General features: G+C 36.9%; 1 protein-coding gene and 1 long non-coding RNA gene across 2 annotated transcripts in view; one reads left to right on the forward strand and one right to left on the reverse strand.

The window, feature by feature from the left end:
• Positions 1-21344, reverse strand: part of SYN3 (synapsin III) — a 205045-nt gene that overhangs the window by 53562 nt on the left and 130139 nt on the right. The gene's annotated exons all lie outside the window — the stretch shown is intronic.
• Positions 1168-21231, forward strand: LOC148112785 (uncharacterized). The gene is made up of 2 exons (XR_015728873.1): positions 1168-1245; positions 20507-21231. It is a non-coding gene; the product is annotated as an uncharacterized LOC148112785 (long non-coding RNA).

Here is a 21344-nt window from a genome sequence, read left to right on the forward strand (position 1 = left end):
CAATGCAGTTTGTGCCCCAGGCTTAGGTATGTAAACTGCAGCTCTACCATTTACTCACTAATCTTCTTCTGAAAGGGAAGATCAGAGATTCGACAGTAGTTGTTAGCTTTTGTTGGCTTCTTGAAATGTGGATGAACCAATGCCTTTTTAACTGGCCCATGCATTTCATGTTACTGAAAACTGATATTGCTTATTGCATGCATCCAGTTTGCAGTCTTCCTACTAGCTGATATTACCAAGATAATCCAGGGTTCAATCCATAAATGGTGGAGATAAGATTTCAGGGAACTGTTCATTTCCTTGGGCTCTACAGGTTCAAAAGCCTCGTGATAACACTATAAGAAGTCATCTGTGTCTTCACCTCAATCCTTTCATTGTTTGCTGGTAAAAGAAATTCCCATCATCCTGTAAAATCATGGCTGTTAGATTGCAAAACTATTTTGCAGCTCCTTTTTAAAAGAGGCTTTCTTTGTGCAAAGTATTTCTGTTTATCTTTGCATTTTACAGTTTGCTTTCCTCAATAAATATTCTAAAATGTTTCTTGATGAAATGATCACATTTTTTGTCCTTTCGGGGCTCCTATTGAATTTGTTGCTTTGATTAATTCAGCTTCCGGCTAAATATTCTCTAGCCAACATTCTTGGCATTTTCAAGCATATCTATTTTATAGTTATTTCCAGCCTCTCAATAATAGTAAATAAATCCATATTATACCATCTCCTACCCAATCTTTCAAATAGTCAAGTGAAAATATTACATGAAAATTGCATTGGTTGGATAGCCCAAATGAGCATTGGTGTTACTTTCAACAACTTCCAGTTAAATGTCTGTTTGCTACCCTGAGTTACTTACAAAGTAATAAAGGCAAGATAAAAATCTAATAAATATTATAAAGCTTCTATAGTGTCAGTCCTACAAAGTAGAGCAGATCAAGAAACAGATGCCACATAGGCCTAAAACTACTTGTATCAAAATTGCAAGATTCAGTAACAGAATCTTGCAAATCTGAATGTGCTTTCCCTCCTCCCTTTTTTATCTTTTTGTGCATGATATGGGTGTCTCAGATGTTTTTGTAAACTTCCCTCTTTGTACAGACTTAAGCCATGTTCATCTGTTTATTGCTTTGTTTCTCATCCTTCCCCTCTCTTTTTTGTTTTTTTCCTTTGTTTGTCGGTCTACACAACACTCCAGTGATGGGAATGTTCTCAGTGGATCATTCATCAGCTGATTGCTATCTCTCTGTGGGTATGTTTCTTTTCTCTTTCTCTTGTTCTTGTTCTTAAAGGAAAAAAAAATGTTTCACAGAAAAAGAGGCCCAGCAATCAAAATCACCTCAGTGTCAGTAAGCAGTAGTAGGTCGAATGTTTGGAGTGTAGTGTTTGTGTAGTTGAACATCACTTGGCAATGCATTTTAGACATGACATGTTTGGTTTTACTGCAGTTGCATAATTGCTTTATACCACCTTTCCAGTAATCGAGGCTATTAGCGTAAAACAAAAGTTTCTTTCTCTGTCCAGGACACAGCTATGAGCCTCACAGTTGCTTCAGTCAGAAGTAAAGGAAGATGAAAATAACTTCCTTTGCTTTGAAGATTTTTCCCTACATCCTGGACAATTGAATCAAACTGTGGGATTATTTTGAAGCAGAAGGAAGTCATTGCTCCTAGTTGTGGGCACTGTGTACTTCATTTTGTATAACATCTTATAAGGTCAAACTCTGGTGCAGCTGATCTGTTAACTATATTTAATATACTTATTGGTTTTATTGCAGGATGTCAGTGAGAATTTCTTAGAACAAAATTAGCCCAGGTTTTATATACATAATTAGCAGTTGCATTTTCTGAGCTTTGGGAGATCATTGCCAAGTTTTCAAGCATTGTATTCCACATCCCAGCAAGGTTTTCTATACAGTATCTAATATTTCAGAAGTGTCTTTCTTTCCTTCTTTCTTTCTTTCTTTCTTTCTTTCTTTCTTTCTTTCTTTCTTTCTTTCCTTCTTTCCTTCCTTCCTTCCTTCCTTCCTTCCTTCCTTCCTTCCTTCCTTCCTTCCTTCCTTCCTTGTCTGTGTAAGATTTGGATTCAGAAGGGTGGTTGATGACTAGAGGTTTCTGGGAGGTGTTGGTAAACTGGTTGCTAGGAGTGATGTTGTCTCCATTTACATTAGTCTCCCTTGCTATATACAGTATGGTCTGGATCATCTGGATCATCACACTGAGTGGGTGTTACAGTGTATCAGGCTCCACTGATCTGTTTATTAAATTTGGTTATTCATTTATTAAATTTGTTTGCTGCCCATCTCTATGCAAGGTGACTCTGGGCGACTCTCAGTGGCCCATGTGAGTGCCAGGATTCTACAAATTCCTTGGCTCTCTTGCTGTTGGTATTGTTATTGTAATTATTATTCCTGTGTTTTCCCAATCAAATGCAATGGGGCTGTGGATGGCTATTAAGTATGTGCAATCCCTGCCCTTCATTGCTGTTATGGGTTCTTTAATTCTTTGATGCAACTGGCATCCTGCTTGCCCTGTGTGTAGTACAGACTGCAGGCCATCTGTTTATTTTGTATATGATTTTGGTTCTCTCTTATTCATGCTTGAAGTCTTTTGTTTTGTCCAGAATTCCTTGTAGTGTTTTTTGCAGGTTTGTGAACTTCTGTGATGCCTATTGATTGGAACAGTCTGTTAGAAATGAATTATTTTAAAAAATATTTTATTGTAATGGTTCTCGGGATGCCTTTGTGTTCTTGTTTTGTTGCTTGATGAATTTTTTTTAATGAAATTGAGGGATAGATGTTGTTCTTGAATAGTATTCATTTCAAGATTACTATACTGAGCTTATCTTCTTAACTGTGGCACAAACATGCCAAGGTTACAAGTTTTTATATCATGTCTTCATGCCATTGCCTTGTCTCCTTACTAGCCCACAGCCAAGGGAGTTTAAAGTAATCTTTAGCTGCTCCAGTTTTAAAGTAGTGTTTTCTCTCTTCTGGCACAATTTTGGCTAAGGATATTAACTTGCAGGCTTCATTGATAGTGTGGTTTCTGACATAGTTAGGGTTGGAATTTGCCAAGCTTTTATTGATCATTTTATATTGCTGAGGGCATGAGTGGTTTCCTTCACTTAATGGGAACTATCAGCCACAGCTGTTTTGGCTTCCACGACACAAGAAATAGGGCACTTGGCTTTCCCAGAGGTATCAGCCCATGTAGCTTCTGGCAGGCACTTTCCATAGGTTATACAGTATATAAACATGGGTGTAATGCTCTTCTGAAAGAGTGTTGGGCCTAGTTTTTAAAACCTGTTCTAGGGCTTTTTTGAAGTGCAGCACATAAGTTTGATATAAATCGAAAAAGAGAGTGAGATTCTGCTAAACATGAATGCATTTCATATTTTCTTTTGCTTTTGACAACTATGGGTTTCCTATGACCACACTATTTACTATTTTTATTTCTTGGATTGAGGGGCTTCATTATTTTGCTACTCTATGCTGGTTGATAACCATCTCTGGGTTACTTCCAGCTGCTACCAGTCACAAAGACAGAATTGGACTTGTGGTTCACACAGTGCCATTCCCTTGCAACAGCACTACTGAAGATGGAGCCTCTTCATTGATTCCTGCTTTGCTCCACTCTGTGTCCTTTCTGCATGCTGAAGGGCTACATTTGGGACATCAATTCAATCAAGTCTTGATTTGTGATTACATGAATGTGAACATTCAGTTTTATGATACTGCTTTCAGAAATGAATTGCTTTTGCCTTCTTCCTAGGGTCAAGGAAAGGGAGTGAGTGGCTCCAAGTCACCCAGCTAACTGTGTGCACGAGGCAGGACTGAAACTCATGGTTTCGTGGTTTCTTTAACACCACACCAAACTGACTCTTTAATCAGATGATAATGTTGCAAGCTCCCAATTATACTTTCACATGTCTTCCCATCCTCTCCATATTAGGGAGAAAGTAGCTGTTCTTCTATTGGCAGGTAATATGTGATAAGAGGGTCTCACATTAAAGCAATTAAGTGCTGATATCATTACTTTAGCGGCATCTAATTACTGTACTCATAACAGAGTTGGAAGGGATCTTGCAGGTCATCTAGTCCAACCCCCTGCCCAAGCAGGAGACCCTACATCTGCCTCTACCTAGGATTGAACTCACAACCTCCTGATTGTGAGGCAAGAGCTCCATTTCTAGGCCACCGGGTCTTGGTATAAACAGGAACAGGACTTGCTATTTGAGACTGCAAATTTTATGTCATGATACCTTTATTTCAGTTCAAGAACTGGTAGACAGGGACTTCCGGTTTCCTTGTCTTCGGCGACGGCGGTGCCTTTTGAAGCTCCGCCAGTCCCGCCGCCTGTAGAGCCGCTTCGCGACCCAGAAGCGGCTCGAAAACTTCAAAATCCTCAGGATTGTTGAAGCAGAGATCGCAGGGCACAGGTCGAGCCCCTGTAACCCCCCAGGGAATTGTTTCTGGAGAGAGAACAGGCGCGGCTCCCTCCCAACCTGCTGAAACTCCGGGCGACGTGGGACGATTCTGCTTTTGCAGAACAAGCCGGCTGCAGGAAACTCAAAGCGAAAAGAACCAGCCTTAATAAACAGCGAAACTACTTGAACCCTGAAACTTGGAAACGCAAGTATTAGCGCTTTGTTGACTTTTTAATCTGAGAAAAATGCGAATGAGTGAAAGTGCTTTGAAAAAACATGGCGCTCAGCCTTAGAGTTAATGAGCCAGCGAGTGTGGATTGGTGAAGTTATCTTGCTTTGTTACAAAGTTTCCAAGTTGCTACAAAGTTGCCTTGTTTGTAATAAGAGAAACAAGTGAAAAATTTCTCCCTTTTCAATACTTGACTTTGCTTTACTTCAGCTTTTATCTGATCAAATCTGGGGGACTTTTTTAGAAGTCTTTGTGCAGGAGGGAAAGGAAAAGGAACTTCCCTCTTTAGAAAAACTAGACTACGTGGCAGGATGGCTTCAAAGAAGCAGGAAGGGAAGGCAACAGGGGGGGGGGGATCCCCCACACACAAACATGAAACGCAGCTTCCCCCTGCTCAACAGCTACAGACTCAGAAAAAAGAATTTGATGTGGGAGATTTAAAAGAATTTATTTCTAAAACTTTGGATGATAAATTTCAAAAATCTCAACAGGAGATAGATGATAAACTTCAAAAATCACATCAGGAATTTATGCAGGAAATTAATGAAGTTAAAGATATGGTGAAACAGAACCAAAACAAGGTGACCAAAAAAATATCAGAAGTGGCATCTGGCCTGGCAGAATTTATTGGGAAAGTTGATTTTAAAGTTGAAGAACTTAAATCAGAAGTTAATGTTAAGATGAAAGACAATGATTATAAAATTGCTGATGTTGATAATAAAATGCAAAGAGTTGAAAACGAGATTGTCATGGTACAATTCAGGGCAATGGAGTTTGCTATACGGCTTCGAGGAATTCGAGAGGAGGAAAGACAGGATTTGAGACAAGTTTGTTCTGAGGCCCTGGCCAAGATTATACAAGTTAATCATGATGTGGTTTTTCACAAAATAGACAAAATTTACAGAGTGAATTCCTGGGTGGCCAGACAAAGACAATTACCTAGAGATGTGGTCATATATTTTACAGATAGAGAAATAAGAAATGATATCCTGCAAAAATCCTTTTACACTTCTGTGCAAGTGGGGGGCTCACGAATTGGAATTTATAAAGAATTACCTCCTAAAATGCTGAAAGCTAGAAAAGAATTTGGCTTTCTTGTTAAGGAATTGCAAAATTTACAGATACCTTTCCGGTGGGACGCCCCAGTTGGTATAATTTTCAGATATAAGGGAGAAAGATATCGTTTGAATACCGTGGAGAAGGCACAGCACTTCTACACTACTATTCTTAAGGAAAGAACACCATCTCCACGTACATCTACAGTTTTGGAGATTAAGGAGAGTGAAGAGAAGCAACCTCAACGAGAATTGCAAGAACAGTCTAAGCAGGAATTAGAGGAAATGCAAGGCGCAGAAGGAGGTTTTCTGGATGAGCCTTTGCTGGAATCTTCTCCAATCTTGGACCCGATTCGGATGATTGAAGTTAAGGATCAACGTATAACTCGAGCTCAATCTAAGTTACTTAAACAAAAGCAACAACAACAACAGGAAAGACAAGACAAGGAGGCAGTTAAGAGTACTGCACAAGAGACTGGAGCCATGGGGGGAGCGAGATCGAAGCTTTCGGATGACCTTCGATTATTCTGCTCTTTGCTCCAGAAAGAGGGAGATGACGTTTAAGTGTTTATCTTGGAATGTTAATGGGTTGAATTCAGCACAGAAAAGGAAGAAATTATTTACATATTTGAAACAATTTAATAATGATATAATTTGTTTACAAGAAACGCATATCACAACTCAAGATCAAAAATATTTGATAAACTCCAAACTAGGAACACATTTTATATCTTCAACTTCGCAAAAAAAGAATGGTGTGGTTATTTATGTAAATAAAAAGTTAACAGCTAAAGTTATAGAAGCAGATGAAGATGGTAGGTTTGTAGCAATTGAATTGCTTACAGCAAATGGCCAAATTCTTTTGATTGGAATTTATGCTCCCAATCAACAACAGGACCATTTCTATAAGATGTTACATACTAAAATACTGCAATGGGATTACAGATCTATTTTAATTATGGGAGACTGGAATGGAGTAATTGATTCTAAATTAGATAAAAAGAGTTTGGCAAAGTCTAGGATCAGATTACCACAGACCTTTTTTGACATGAAAGAAGATATGGAACTAAAAGATGTTTGGAGAATACATAATCCAAAAGAATTGGACTACACTTTTTTTTCTGACAGACACAGATCCTTCTCTAGGATTGACTTCATTTTGTTGACAGATGACTTACTTGTTAAGACAAAAAGAACAAAGATTTTTCCAAGAACTTTGACTGACCATAGCCCAGTATGGATAGAAATTGAGATGGATAAGGTTGAGAGACGTTCTTGGAGATTAAATGAGAATTTGTTTAGATATGAAAAAAATACAACAGAACTTAAAAAGCATTTGAAAGAATTTTTTGAAATAAATTTGAATAAAGGTACCCCAATTGAAATTGTGTGGGACGCAAGTAAAGCTTATATGAGAGGGGTACTTATCTACATGAACTCTAAACATAGACTGTTTCGACAAAAGAAAAGATCTGAACTGGAAATAGAAATAAAGAATAAAGAACAGTTACTCATTAAAAATCCAACAGATGAAAGAATACGTAGTGCTATAAAACTTTTGAAAGACCAATTTCAAATGCTTATGGCGGAACAAGTTGCAACAAACTTACAATATGCGAAGCATAACACATTTTGTAACGCTAATAAACCGGGCAGATGGTTGGCTTACACATTGAGGAAAAAACAAAGTATACGGACTATTGATAGTATTGATATTGGAGGGAAAGAAATTTTTCAACAAAAATTAATTAAAGAAGCTTTTGTGGACTATTATACCAAACTATATGCCAAAGAGGAGGTGCAGAATGGACTTATAGAAAAATATTTAAATGATAAAAGAGTTACAAAAATTACTGATCAACAAAAGGAAAGAATGAATTATCCTATAACAGAGGAGGAGATAATAGTAGCAATTAAACAGTTAAAAATAGCCAAAGCTTCTGGCACGGATGGTTTGACCGCAGTGTATTATAAAACTTTGCAAGCTGAAATGGTGGGACAACTCAGAGATTTATTTTGCAATATTCAACAAGGGGGTAAAATACCCCCATCATGGACAACTGCTTATATATCTTTGATACCAAAAGAACAAGTCGGTCCTAAAAAACCAGAGAATTATAGACCAATATCTCTTTTGAATACAGATTATAAAATCTATGCGAAAGTATTAGCCAACAGGTTGATGCCAGTAATCCAAAAGGTGATTCATGATGATCAAGCGGGATTTATCGAGGGCAGACACATGAAGGATAATGTAAGGCAAGTAATAGATTTATTGGAATATCTTGAGAAGAATAAACAGATTCCTGCAGTGCTGGTCTTTCTGGATGCAGAGAAGGCCTTTGATAGAGTGGATTGGAATTTTCTATTAAAGACTTTAAAAAAGATGGATTTTGGGGATCAATTTATACAGGCGATTTCAGCAATTTACCAAGAGCAAAAGGCACAGATCATCATTAATGGAAGTTTGACAACAGAGTTTAAAATTGAAAAAGGAACAAGACAGGGATGTCCGTTGTCCCCACTTTTATTTATTCTAACACTAGAAGTCTTGCTAAACACAATACGGGACTCTAATATCTTGAAAGGTATAATGATTAGGCAAGAGGATTACAGAATAAAGGCATTTGCAGATGATCTGGTTGTTACCCTATCACAACCAATGGAATCAATAATCCTGATGAAGGACATTATCAAGACTATGGTAAAGTTTCAGGTTTTAGACTGAATCCAAAAAAGACTAAAATGATAGCTAAAAACATGACACAAGATCGTAAACATGAGCTTGAAAGAAGGGCAGGTTTTGAGACTGTACCTAAGGTAAAATATCTAGGAGTTCAGGTTGCAGAATCAAACATGAAATTGTTTCAAAATAACTATGAGGTGTTGTGGCGAGAGGTGCAGAAAGACATGGAGACTTGGAAAAAACTGCAGCTGTCTCTACTTGGAAGAATAGCGGCAGTTAAGATGAACATTTTGCCAAGATTTCTTTTTTTGTTTCAAATGATTCCGGTGCTTAAAAGCGATAAACAATTGAAAGTCTGGCAAACTGGACTTAATAAGTTTGTTTGGAACGAGAAAAAGCCGAGAGTGAAATTGAAAATTATGCAAGATGTTCCAGAAAGAGGAGGTCTTAAACTTCCAAACCTACAGTTATATTATGATGCAGCAGCTTTAACTTTAACAAGTGATTGGTTTGGAAGTAAAAAGTCTGGAATATTGAATGCAGAAAGTTTTGATCTTGAATTTGGATGGCATGCTTACTTATTTTATGATGACAAAGTTGATAAAGTATTTAAAAGTCATATACTTAGAGACTCTTTGATGAGAGTTTGGAAGAAGCATCGACTCAAATGGGATTATAAAATACCGCTATGGCTGGATCTTGGTCATACTTTGTGGAATACAAATATAATGTCACTCGGGGGGTTTTTATACAAAGAGGTTCTTTTTACAGATGCGGGCAGATGGCAGCTGAAGACATTGCAGACACTGTTGGACGAAGGGATTAATTTAACTTGGTTACAATATAATCAATTACAATTGAGATGGAAAGAGGACCAAAAAACTGGTATTATGTTGCACGAGGAAGAATTGGTTAGACATATAAGAGAGAAAGGTCCAATGCATATCAAAAGGCTTTATAATGTTTTGCTAGAAAGGGACTCAGAAACTGAATTAGTTAAAGACTGTATGATTAAGTGGGCACAAAATTTTGAAGAACCAGTGATGTTGGAAACATGGGAAAAAATTTGGGTTCAGAATGTTAAATTTACACAGTCGCAGAACCTGAGGGAAAATTTCTATAAAATGTTTTATAGATGGCATTTAGATCCCAAAAAGTTGTCATGTATGTACCCTAATGTTCAGCCAAAATGTTGGAGATGTGAATGTTTGGATGCTACGTATTATCATGTTTGGTGGACCTGTAGGAAAGTTAAGGCTTTTTGGATAAAAATTTGGTGGGTCATGCAGAACGTTTTGAAGAAAAAAATTCAATTTTCTCCACAACTGTTTTTATTGGGTATAGTTAAGGGTTTTATATTGGGTGAAACAAAATTGATATTGTATATGATAACAGCAGCAAGATTGTTGATAGGTAAATACTGGAAGAATGAAGCTTTGCCCACTATCGAGGAATGGACTTTGAAGATGGCCAGTTTTGCAGAGATGGCGAAGATTTCAGCATACTTAAAAGTTTGTTCACAAGAGACTTATGAATGGGAATGGAAAAGGTGGATAGAATATGTTCAGAACAAATATCAAACTAGAAAGTATCAAATAGCTTTTATTTGAAAATAATGTATTAGAAATATTTTAATGTAATGAGGTAAAGAGAAAAATTATACAGGGGAGGGAGGGGTTCAAGTTTACATATAAGTGTTATATTAAGGATTTTTTTTTTGTTGTGTTTTCTTTTTACCAGTTATGAGTATATTATAGGGAAGTCTGGGGGGAGGGGAGGGTTAGGGAGGGTTAGGGAGGTTGGGAAGTTTGGGGGGGGGAGGTGGGGGGGGAAAAGGGGTGAAAATGTAATTGTAAAACTTTTGCAATAAAAAAAAAAGAACTGGTAGACAGCACTTTAACATGGCTTATGTCCATATTTTAGCAACATGTTTATGTAGATATGGTTCACTATGATTTCATGGTTAGGCAAGCAAGACTGGATTAGTTTGCTGTTTTCTTTAGAATTGTTTTTCACAGTGTAACTTACATTTCTGTTAGTGCACTCTTATCAAAGAACTAATCAAGAAAATGCTGCCATTTTCAGCTTTATATCAAATCCAATATGTATATAAGAACTAGTAAGCTAGCATCACAATTTTCAAGAGAGACCTTCTGGTGAAGCATTTCAAATTTAGGCTGATCCTAAGTCTAAATATCTAAGCCTAAATGAATGGTGCAAAGTTAGAATGCAGTATTGCAGGCTAACTCTGCCCACTGCCAGGAGTTTGATCTTGACGAGCTTAAGGTTGATTTAGTCTTCCATTCTTCCAAGGTCAGTTGAATGAAGACCCAGATTTTGGGGGATAATATGCTGAGTCTGTAAACTGCTCAGAGAGGGTTGTAAAGCACTATGGAGTGATATATAAGCTTAAGTACTATTACTATTGCTAAATATCTGAGTAATCAGGAAAGAGCACAAGTGGTGGAAAAAAAATGGGTTCTCTTTATACTCTCATCCTACAAATGTTGCCTGAAAAGAAATAACCTCTCCTCATTTTTCTATAACTGTCTTACTAATCTTGATCCATCATTTCTGGCAAAAATCCTGACAACCACTAGAAGGAAGCAAAGTGCTAGAGTTTGCTGTGTGTCTTTGCTGCCATCCACTATTCAGATTTTTGCAGATTTACCAGATATGGTAGCCATACTGATGTGGTCTCGTTTCTTTTTGTTATAGATGAGAGCCAGAGATGAATTTAAATATCGAGGTGCAAACTGAATAAGAGTTAAATTGCAATAACTTTAATGTCATGCTTTTACTCTCCTTTAATAGGGAATTCAATGGTGGTCAAAGTCACATCCTTGGATGAGGAGTGGAACACTTAGTATGTACACACTGACTAATGATATTACCAGGCAGCAGTATGTTTGCAGTGGGGATACAGACAGCTGGGAAAATTCCAGCATGAGCAAAATGTTCTGCCAGTCACATCAAAATCAGTAAATGTTTAAATTTAAAATATTAGTAGACTGTGCAATATTATTCTATTTATCTTATACTGCCACAGGTATAGGAAAGAGCAGTTTCCTGTTGTGCAATTTTTCCTATCCTAATTCTACTGCTTAAATGAAAAAGTAAACAGATGGTGAGGATGCCAAAGGGAAGAGGGAGGGCTGTGTCCCATCATATAGCACACTAACCTTATGACACCTAGCAGACTGCTGAGTGAGACAGAGTAGAATTCCACTCTAGCTTACGCAAAGGAAATGTAATGGGTTGTTTGACAAGATTCTCCAACAGAGTAGGTTTAGATATATAATCATCCAATTCATAGCTTTTTCCAATAGGTTTTTTTATTATTATTCAGATGAATGGGTAAGTAAACTTTTACAACAGAAGCATGAAAACTGCTGAGTGGTTATATTTACAGTATATAATCAATGTCATATATGATCTATGTTTTCTGCCTAACTATCTATTCATCTATTTATTTATTTATCTTTATTAATTAAATTTGTAATATATCCAGTAAGTAAAACTTTGGGTGGCGGATATAATAGCACAAACAACCTGGTTGAGGCTCCTCATTCAAATCTCAGGACACATATACATCAACACCAGAGCTCCCAAACTAACTGCTTGGCTTCAGTGCCTGGGGAATTTATGTATGATACATTGAATATTCTGGGTGGAAATGGACAGAATTAAAAATGATATAGACATTGATTATATTCTAAATTTGATACAACCCCTCACTGAGAAATCTTTGCTAGGAATTTCAACTAGTATCTCAGCAGAAAATTATTTTCTTATTACTGCACAAATCTTCATTTACTACTTTGAAAACTTTTATTCACTACACAAGTATGAAGTTGGTATAGGAAATTTTTTTACTGTTAGGCAAGGTGATACGTACCCAAAGCAAATTCCTTAAAATTTATTAGCCCAAAATGCAGTACATAAAGCATCATCAACTCTAATTATTCAGCAGAACAATACTGTGGATTTCCACTTGAATTTTTATTGTTAGAAAGACTGAGGGGAGCTCCATATCACTACCATTTCCTTTCCCCAATTTTTCAAAGCAGCTTTATAATGATCTGTAATTATCTTTTTTGGTAGTTCTCAAGTTATAGTTGTGCTGGAGCCTGCCCATCATGGTTACAACTCATGACAGTTGTAAAGCAGGTCAGTCATGTGTCCAGCCTAATTTTACAACCAGTTTTTAAGTGAACCAGTGTTTCACTATGGCCACAGTATTGCCGAAAACAGGAATTATGTCTATGGGTTGTTTATACTTTTTATCAAGGGAGATGTCATTTCTTTCTATATTTCTTTTCTCTTTCTTTATTCTTATTTTTTCTGCTATTTTTTCTTTCTTTTTCCTTTTTATGCTATGTTTTTCTTGTTTTGTTTGTATTGTTTGTATTGTTTTAATTGTAATTTTAATGAAATTATTAGAAAGATTTTCCTAATTCTGTATCTTTCTCTCCTCACCATGGAATGTTTTACAAGTTGCTATTTAAACATGATTTTTTAAAAAAATGATTTAATTTAATTCTCTTAAATAATGTGCAGTTATTTACATCTTTCCATGTTTACAGGTGCCTCTGTAACATTTATTTCATTTTCATAATCTTTTGCCTTTTTACTAGCCATAAGATGAACAGGTAATGAGAGTCCTATCTCTCATGCATGCTGGGTTAAAAAGGGTGGCACCAGATCAAAACATCCATGGTAAAAGATGCAATGGTGACAGCATCTATCAAGTCCTTACACCAAGACAGTAGGTACAGCTCAGGTGTGTAGACCTAAAGAACCTGTGGAAGAGAAATTCTGAGATGACCTCAGTCTTGATGTGACAGCAATATATATATATATATATTCCTGGATGTTACTGTACAGCCTTTTAAAATATTTTATACACGTCAATTTTCTATGCCAGAAAAATAAACAGAGTAAAATAAAAGCTATACTTTTATACTATATAAAATATTATATGTATAATATGTATATAATATACATGTTATGAAGACATTAATTTAATTATCAACCATAATTTTAAATTTTAACTATTAATTGTAGTACACACTATAGTAGTGATAGTGCTACTATTTTCATTTATGTGCTGTTCTTCTTTCCAAAGAGAGGCTAAAAGTTTTCTAAAAAGCCTCTCCGAAAAATACTTCAAACACAATTAAGAAATTACCAAAAGTTCCATATTTTTAAGTGACAGAAATAAATATAATTGTATATCTTTTATCAGGCAGTTAAGGATCAACCACAGAAAAAACATTTTACAATAAACATAAGAGGCATTTAGCAAAGTCATATCCAAAACCTCATCAGCCAAAAAAGGATTTTCCAGATTTAAAAAGAGATATTTTTACATTTGGAAGAGCATCTGGGTTTAGTAAGCTTGAGGGTATAAGTAGACATGACATGACTGGATATCTCTACACATTTATCTTTGATCAGGGAAGAGGCAATTTGGATTAGGAACACAGGACTAATAGAGATTCATCCTCCTGTGTGTTAGATTTCCTGGCTTATGGCTCTCTTGAATTGCTATCAGCTGCCTGGATGGGAAGGAGCAGGGATGTGTGTGTGTGTGTGTGTGTGTGTGTATACACACACACACACACACAAAAGGTGCCTGTGTTGTCTCTTGGTGTAGCTAGCAGACGGTTTTCAATCAAAGTTAGAAATTGCCACAGATGCCCTGTATCACATCTGGACCAGAGGCGGGTTTCAGCAAGTTCTGACCAGTTCTGGAGAACTGGTAGCGGAAATTTTGAGTAGTTCAGAGAACCGGTAGTAAAAATTCTGACTGGCCCTGCCCCCATCTATATGCTGCCTCCCAAATCCCAGCTGATCGGGAGGAAATGGGGATTTTGCAGTAACCTTCCCCTGGAGGGGGATGGTAATGGAGATTTTACAGTATCCTCCCTCTTCCTCGCCTACCAAGCCACACCCACCAAGCCACACCCACAGAACCGGTAGTAAAAAATTTTGAAACCCACCACTGATCTGCACCTCTGTAGCACCCGAGCATTAGTTACTTATTTTCCTTAAGAATTTTCTCAAATTACAACCGTTTTAACTAAATATTAACCACATGAGGCAGAACTAACAAAGAAAAATATACTGCATGTGTGTAATAGGGCAGTAAATTGCTATAAAGAACAATTACAGATACAACATGTAAGAAAGTAAAATGATAACCAAATCCTCATAGGGAAAGCCATGAGCTATGGCAAAACTGGTTGTTAGTTTCGTCATGCCCTCAAGCACAAGAATATCGTAAGTCTACATTCTTCACTACCAATCTAAAAATAAATGGAGACACATGTTTCCCTTTTCAAATAAATAAATAAATAAATAAGTGCATGCTACATAGCTTGAACTTTTGGGTTCTTCTTTGTCAGTGGAAACTAGATTAATAAATTGTATTATATGCATTTTCCTTGCCGCGTCTTCAAACTCTCTCTCTTCAAAAAGAATATGAAAATATTTTGGATTAGATGATAATGAAAATCTCTCTTTCTGTCTACAAAATGTCTATACCACTCCACTCAAATGATTTTGGGATAGGGAAGAAAGAAAAATCAACCACCCCATATGTCTCCCCTCTGCTGCTTTCACTTATATCTGTGAACCAACTAGCTATTTGGTGGAAATAGTTAGAGATAACTGAGCAGAGAATTAAAGGGGAAAAATGAGTCAATACACTTCAGATATGTCACTAAAGCCAATGTGACACTGCAATATAAGCCACTTTATCTCCTATGGTCTCCCAGCTGTTTTTAAGCCAACTTCAGAAATTCCAGTCCAGTTTGCAGTAGGTTGGCAACAGGGCTGGGTTTATGCCCAGTCCAGACTGTGGTCATCAGAAGTAGCCCCATGTTTCTTGCCCTTCCCATCAATGCAAAGAAGACAAGGTTCACTGGCCTGCTTCGATATGGACTGATCTACCAGTGGCTTCCTTTTTCTTTTTGGAGAGTCCCCGTGTTTTGCTTTTGCTTTTCTCAGATTATTCCTATATTATTTCTTTTGACACTAGAACATATCCTTTAGTTTTTGTGCTTTGCTTTTGTTTTCCCTTATAGTACCATTGCTGTTCTGATTCTACCATTCCAAAGCACCTGGGAACAAGTTAGCCTTTTGTTCTAACTTCCTCTCTAGTTCCATGGAAACTTTACATCAAGAAAGAACTGATAGTTCAGCTTTCTAGGAACAAAGTAGCAGCATTCCTTCATTGAAAGTTAAAGAAGTTTTTTGTAAAAAAAAAAAGGGGGGGGGAAGAGGTTTTGCAATATTATGGCCAGGGTGTGGGAAAGCAAAGGGAAGCAAAGCTGAAAAAGATGGGAAGAGTGAATGGCGCATGAACTGTATTACTATTATTCTTCTCATCCTTCCTATTGTCAACTTGCAAAGCTTTCAAGTTGCCTATCTCCTCCCACTTATGACTATAACCTTGTTGCTTGTATCTTTACAATTTACCGTATATTATTTTATTTGTTTCCTAGTATGATTTGATTGCTCATTTAGTATCCTATGACTATCATTAAGTGTTGTACCTTATGATTCTTGACGAATGTATCTTTTCTTTTATGTACACCGAGAGTGTATGCACCAAGATAAATTCCTTGTGTGTCCAATCACAGTTGGCCAATAAAGAATTCTATTCTATTCTATTCTATTCTATTCTATTCTATTCTATTCTATTCTATTTTTTATAAAAGTTTTTTATTTGAAAATACAAACTACACAAAACAAATCACGACAAAACATACAAAACATGTAAGCATATTCTATTCTATTCTATTCTATTCTATTCTATTCTATTCTATTCTATTCTATTCTATTCTATTCTATTCTATTCTATTCTATTCTAAAGGCAAAGGCTTAACAGACAACCATTGGATCAACTGCAAGAATATTTAACACACACACACACAAATAGCCTGAGTGGCATAGGAGGCTAATGCCTCCTACTAAGGCAGCATTTAACATCCAGCTGCCTGCAATTACTGCGAGTTCAATTCTCACCAGGCTCAAGGTCGACTCAGCCTTCCATCCTTTCTAAGGTGGGTAAAATGAGGACCCGGTTTGTGGGGGCAATAAGCTGACTTTGTATAAAATATACAAAAGTATGAAGGCTATTGCTTAACGCATTGTAAGCCGCCCTGAGTCTCCGGAGAAGGGCGGCATATAAAAATAAATTTAAAAAAAAATACCCAAAACACTCCACAATTACCAGTCAGCAGAGAAATTGTTGCCCATAAGCCCAAGCAAAATGGCTATTGGGGCAGTGATCAGCTGCTTGAGGGGCGTGCCAAGCATTGCAAACAGTCAGAACTGGTATTGCTATTAGAATGCAATAAAACACTGAAGGCATCTATTCTGAAAGGGTTTTAAAGCAGCTTACGTCAGAAAACAGCAGATTTGAATCAAGCTGGAAAAATATTGTAGGGAGTGCATTTGCAGTGGGCTGGGAATTAGAGGAAGAGGACCATCATGTGTTGCTGAACTGAGGAAATAGTGAATGGTTTATATTGGCTAGGGGCCAAGGAGGAGGTGTAGATTTCCCCTAACAAGTATTTTACCTTGGAATGTTGTGTGACAATGAGCAAAATAGTCCTTATATAGAGATAGAAGATTGTTGCCCACTCAGGTTAGCTATACAGCCTAGGTTGTAATCAAGAAGTCAGACAGAGGGAGGACATTTGCAGTGTTTTTTTTAAACAGCTGTAGAAGTATTAAAAAGGGAGGTCATTTCTCCAGATAAGAACCTTTAAAACTTTAGTAGTGAATATATAAGCATTGGTTTGGGGATAGGCAACATAATATGCTCTGTTGTTGAACTTTAACTCATAGCAATCTTAAAATGAACTAGTCATGAGGGATGAGGCAAGCAACATCTGGAAAATGTATATTGCCCATCCCATTTGAATTATTAATGTTTACTGTATAAAGTAGGAAAAGGGTCTTAGCTCTTGTCTTGCTTGCAAAAGGTCTCAGGTGGAGTTCTGCCACTTGAATCATTACAGGGAAGCAATACTGAAGTGGATGGTCAACTGTTTGCTTTGGGACAATGGAGACCGCTATTTAAGTCCATAGTCTATGCCACCAGGATGAATTGCTCAGATAAGCTCAGTGTGAGAGAAGGGTAGCCAGATTTTGACTTGGTAAAGTAAGTTTAGATGAATTAGTAAGACAGGAGACAAAGCAACCTGAGTGATATATTTTGCTACCTTTATTTATCAGTATCTGAAACAAAGGAGGAAACTAGAGATTAGCAGAAGCTGGGTTCTTCTTCCATTTTATTAAATAATTAAAAGTAAACACTTTGACTGTTAATTTGCAATATCAGATCTGATATATGAAGGACCTCATAACTGCTACTTTCTAAATATGCTCAATAATGGTATCATTTTATAAGAGTAGAAGGAGGTAGCCTGTTTTCATATGCATTTAACTATGGCATAATTAATAAGAATTCTTTTGTTTGATGAAGGTTGTATTTACATTGTCCCAGCCCTTGAGTGACGCAGCCTTAAAGTGACATTTGCTCTATTGATATAAAAATAATCTTTATGCTGTATTCCGACACTATTCAAAAGAAGAGCCTCACAAGGTATAACATTCTATTATGTTTTGCCGCTCATTATCTTGAAAGCAAAGCCATGGGACCATTATAGGGTGTGATCATAGATATGTCTTATGAGTATGTTTAGTTTGGTTGTATTTAATACGGGTTTGTAATATTATAATAAACTGAGACCCAGTTTGGTCTAGTGCAGGAGTGTTAAACTGGCAGCCTGTGGGCCGGATGCATCACGTGCTGGCCATGCCCAGCCCAGCTCTGCGAAGGGCAAAAATGTTGCAATATGTCATGTGATGGCAATGTGACATGGCAAGTTTGAAACCAATTAAAGCACAAGTCTAGAGACTGGGAGACCATGAATTCTAGTCCTGCCTTATACATGAAAACCAGCTGAGTGACTTTCTCTCAGCCCAACTCACCTAAATGTAGAACCTTACATTTTTCAACATTGAATTTCGTTTTGTTAGATAGCACCCAATTTTCAAGTCTGCCAAGATCCTTCTGAATCTTAAGCCTATCTTCTAGAATATTAGCTATTCCTGTCAGCTTGGGGTTATCTGCAGATTTGATGAGTTCCCCATTATCCTCTCATCCATATCATTGATGAAGATGTTGAAGAGTAATAGGCCTAAAACAGAGCCTTGGGGTATCCCACTGCATCTACATTCTACTCTCCATGTAGATGCAGATCCATTAAGGATTACATGTTGACTACAATTGCTCAGCCAGTTATGAATCCATATGGTGGTGATGCTGTCTAACCCACATTTTTCTATTTTATCAAGTAGTAGGTTGTGGTCTACTTTATGCTTTACTGAAGTCCAAGTAAATTAGATTGACAGCATTTCTCTGGCCCACTAACTTTGTCACTTTGTCAAAGAATGCAATAAAATCTGTCTGGCATGATTTATTTTTGACAAAACCTGTTGGCTTGTGACTTTGTTTGCCTCTAGATATTTGCATATTCGTTGCTTGATTATCTTTTCCAGAATCTTCCCAGGTATTGAGGTTGGGCTGATAGGTCTGTAGTTTCCTGGATCTATTTTTTTCCCCCTTTTTTGAAGATGGGAACTACATCAGTTGTTTTCCAGTCCTCTGGTAGTTCCCCAGTGACCCAGGATCTTTGAAAAATATAGTTCAGTGGTTCTGAGATCACGTCTGCCAATTCCTTCAGAACCTTGAGGGTAATTCATCTGGTTATGGTGATTTGGACTCATTTAGGCTAGACAGCTGCTCTCTTACCATTTTCTTGCCTATTTTAACTTGTATTCCTAATCTGTTTTTTACGGCACTGTTTTTGATAGGTTGGACTGGTTTTTTTCCTTTTGTGTAAAGACAGATGCAAAAAACAAGTTAAGCAGTTCTGCTTTCTCCCTGTTGCTTGTCACCTTCTTGCCACTTTCTCCCATAATGGGCCATTATGGAATGGTCTGTTGTTCTCATGGGAACTATTTCTACCCTGATATCTTCCATTATATTTCTTTAATTCACATTATTTTAAATGATGAAATGTCCAAATGTGTGAGGGGAAGGCCTCTCAACCAGCCCAGGGAAGCCCAGATAGAATTCTGAAGTCAGAGCCTTGTCATTCTTGCAGCAGTGTCTTCACTGGGGGATGCTTTCATTGCTAGTCAGCATGGTGTTGAAAAGAAAACTAAATCATTATAATAAGCAGCATACTCACCAATCAGGACAAAACCGTTTGACAGGGACATGAAAGAAACACAATAGAGATAGGATAGAAAGTGGCAAATGAGACAGAAAATGGATTATCCTGAGTCAGCAGAAGGGAGAGGCTCTGAGGTCACAATTGAATGGAAGCAGTCCCATAAAAGGTAGGAATGACATTTGAATACACATCCATAAAATGGCACTGTAAGCTTCTACTTAAGGATGGTAAGAGATTGCAGATGATCTCAGGACCTACTGAAAAAATATGTGGACAGGTCTTGGTCTTCAGATGTGCCCAGCAATTTTGCCTATATATCAATAACCACAAATAGAAATAACTTTAGTTTTCACACAATGTCCTAAAACATTTGCTTACATAAATATCAATATTAGGCAATATATTCTTGTGAATTTAGGATTGCATTGGTTAATCTTAAGAATTCTTGAACAGATATACAACAGTATCTCTTATTCCTCTCCTTTTACTGTTGCAGCAGGAGCGTATTTGTTAATAAAAGGTACATTTCTTAACATTGAAAACCACACAATTTTCCATCTTTATATGCCCATCAGTTCATCTTCCTTCTAGAAATCTGGATATGAAAAGGATGATACAGGCCAAAGTATCTTTGAATCACTCAGGCAACAGACTGCATGAGAAAAGAATTTAAAAGCCAAGAGAAAAGTTCCTGGAGCAATTCCGTAGGGTATCTCATGGCATGACTGTTGAATAAAGTCTCTGGAATTAGCTGAAAAAACAAAACAAAACCTCATACAGGACATGATTCAAAACCTGACAATGGGACTTCTTGCAATGACTCACATAAACTCTTGTTTTCTTTCTTATTTTAGGGACAGAACAACAGTAACATGGCCCCAAACATGTGTTTCCCATCATCAAGGAAACCTCAGAACTGAATGCTGTGGGCAGTGCATGTGTGTGTCCACGTGCCAAAAAGAAAATAACATCAGCCGAGCGTGGTGGTGGAATGCCCTATGTTTGGAATGTGGGATCTGGAAGTTTTGGCTGGAGGCAGTTTTTGACTGATTGACATTGTCAGAGTTAACAACCATTAGCAACACATGGAATTCTTGTCTCTGTTAAAGATGCATGTTAGAAAAGAAATCAGATGTGGACTTTGGGGAGAGTTTTATTCAAGGAATTAAGTGTCTTTCTATATGTATACGCACACACACACATTTTGAACAAAGGCATTGGACAAGATGAGAAAGTAATGGGAGTGACACCTAAAAAAAGAGACTTAAAAATTGAGGAGTTTTGCTGATGATCTAGTTTTGATTTTACAAGAGCCCCAGAGTGGTATTGAACTCTTAATAAAGAAACTAAAGAACTTTAGTGCATTAGCTGGCTTTAAAGTAAATAAACAAAAACAAAGATGTTGGTTAAGAATAGGAACACACAGGATCAAGAGACTGGTGAAAACATCTGGTTTTAAAATTAAGAAAGTTAAATATTTAGGAGTTACAGTGACCAATGTGAATTTTATATTGGTGCAGAATGACTACGTTAAACTATGGAACAACATTTAAAAGACTTATTAAAGTGGAACAAATTACATCTGTTGTTGGGTAGAATTTCAGCGACTAAGATGCATGTTTTACCTAAGATGCTATTTTTTATTTCAAAACAATTTATTTCAAACAATATTGATATTGACAACTGTTGTAC

This window comes from Pantherophis guttatus, chromosome 7 (genome assembly GCF_059756535.1).
Source record: "Pantherophis guttatus breed Tessera chromosome 7, ASM5975653v1, whole genome shotgun sequence".
Taxonomy (NCBI): Eukaryota; Metazoa; Chordata; class Lepidosauria; order Squamata; family Colubridae; genus Pantherophis; species Pantherophis guttatus.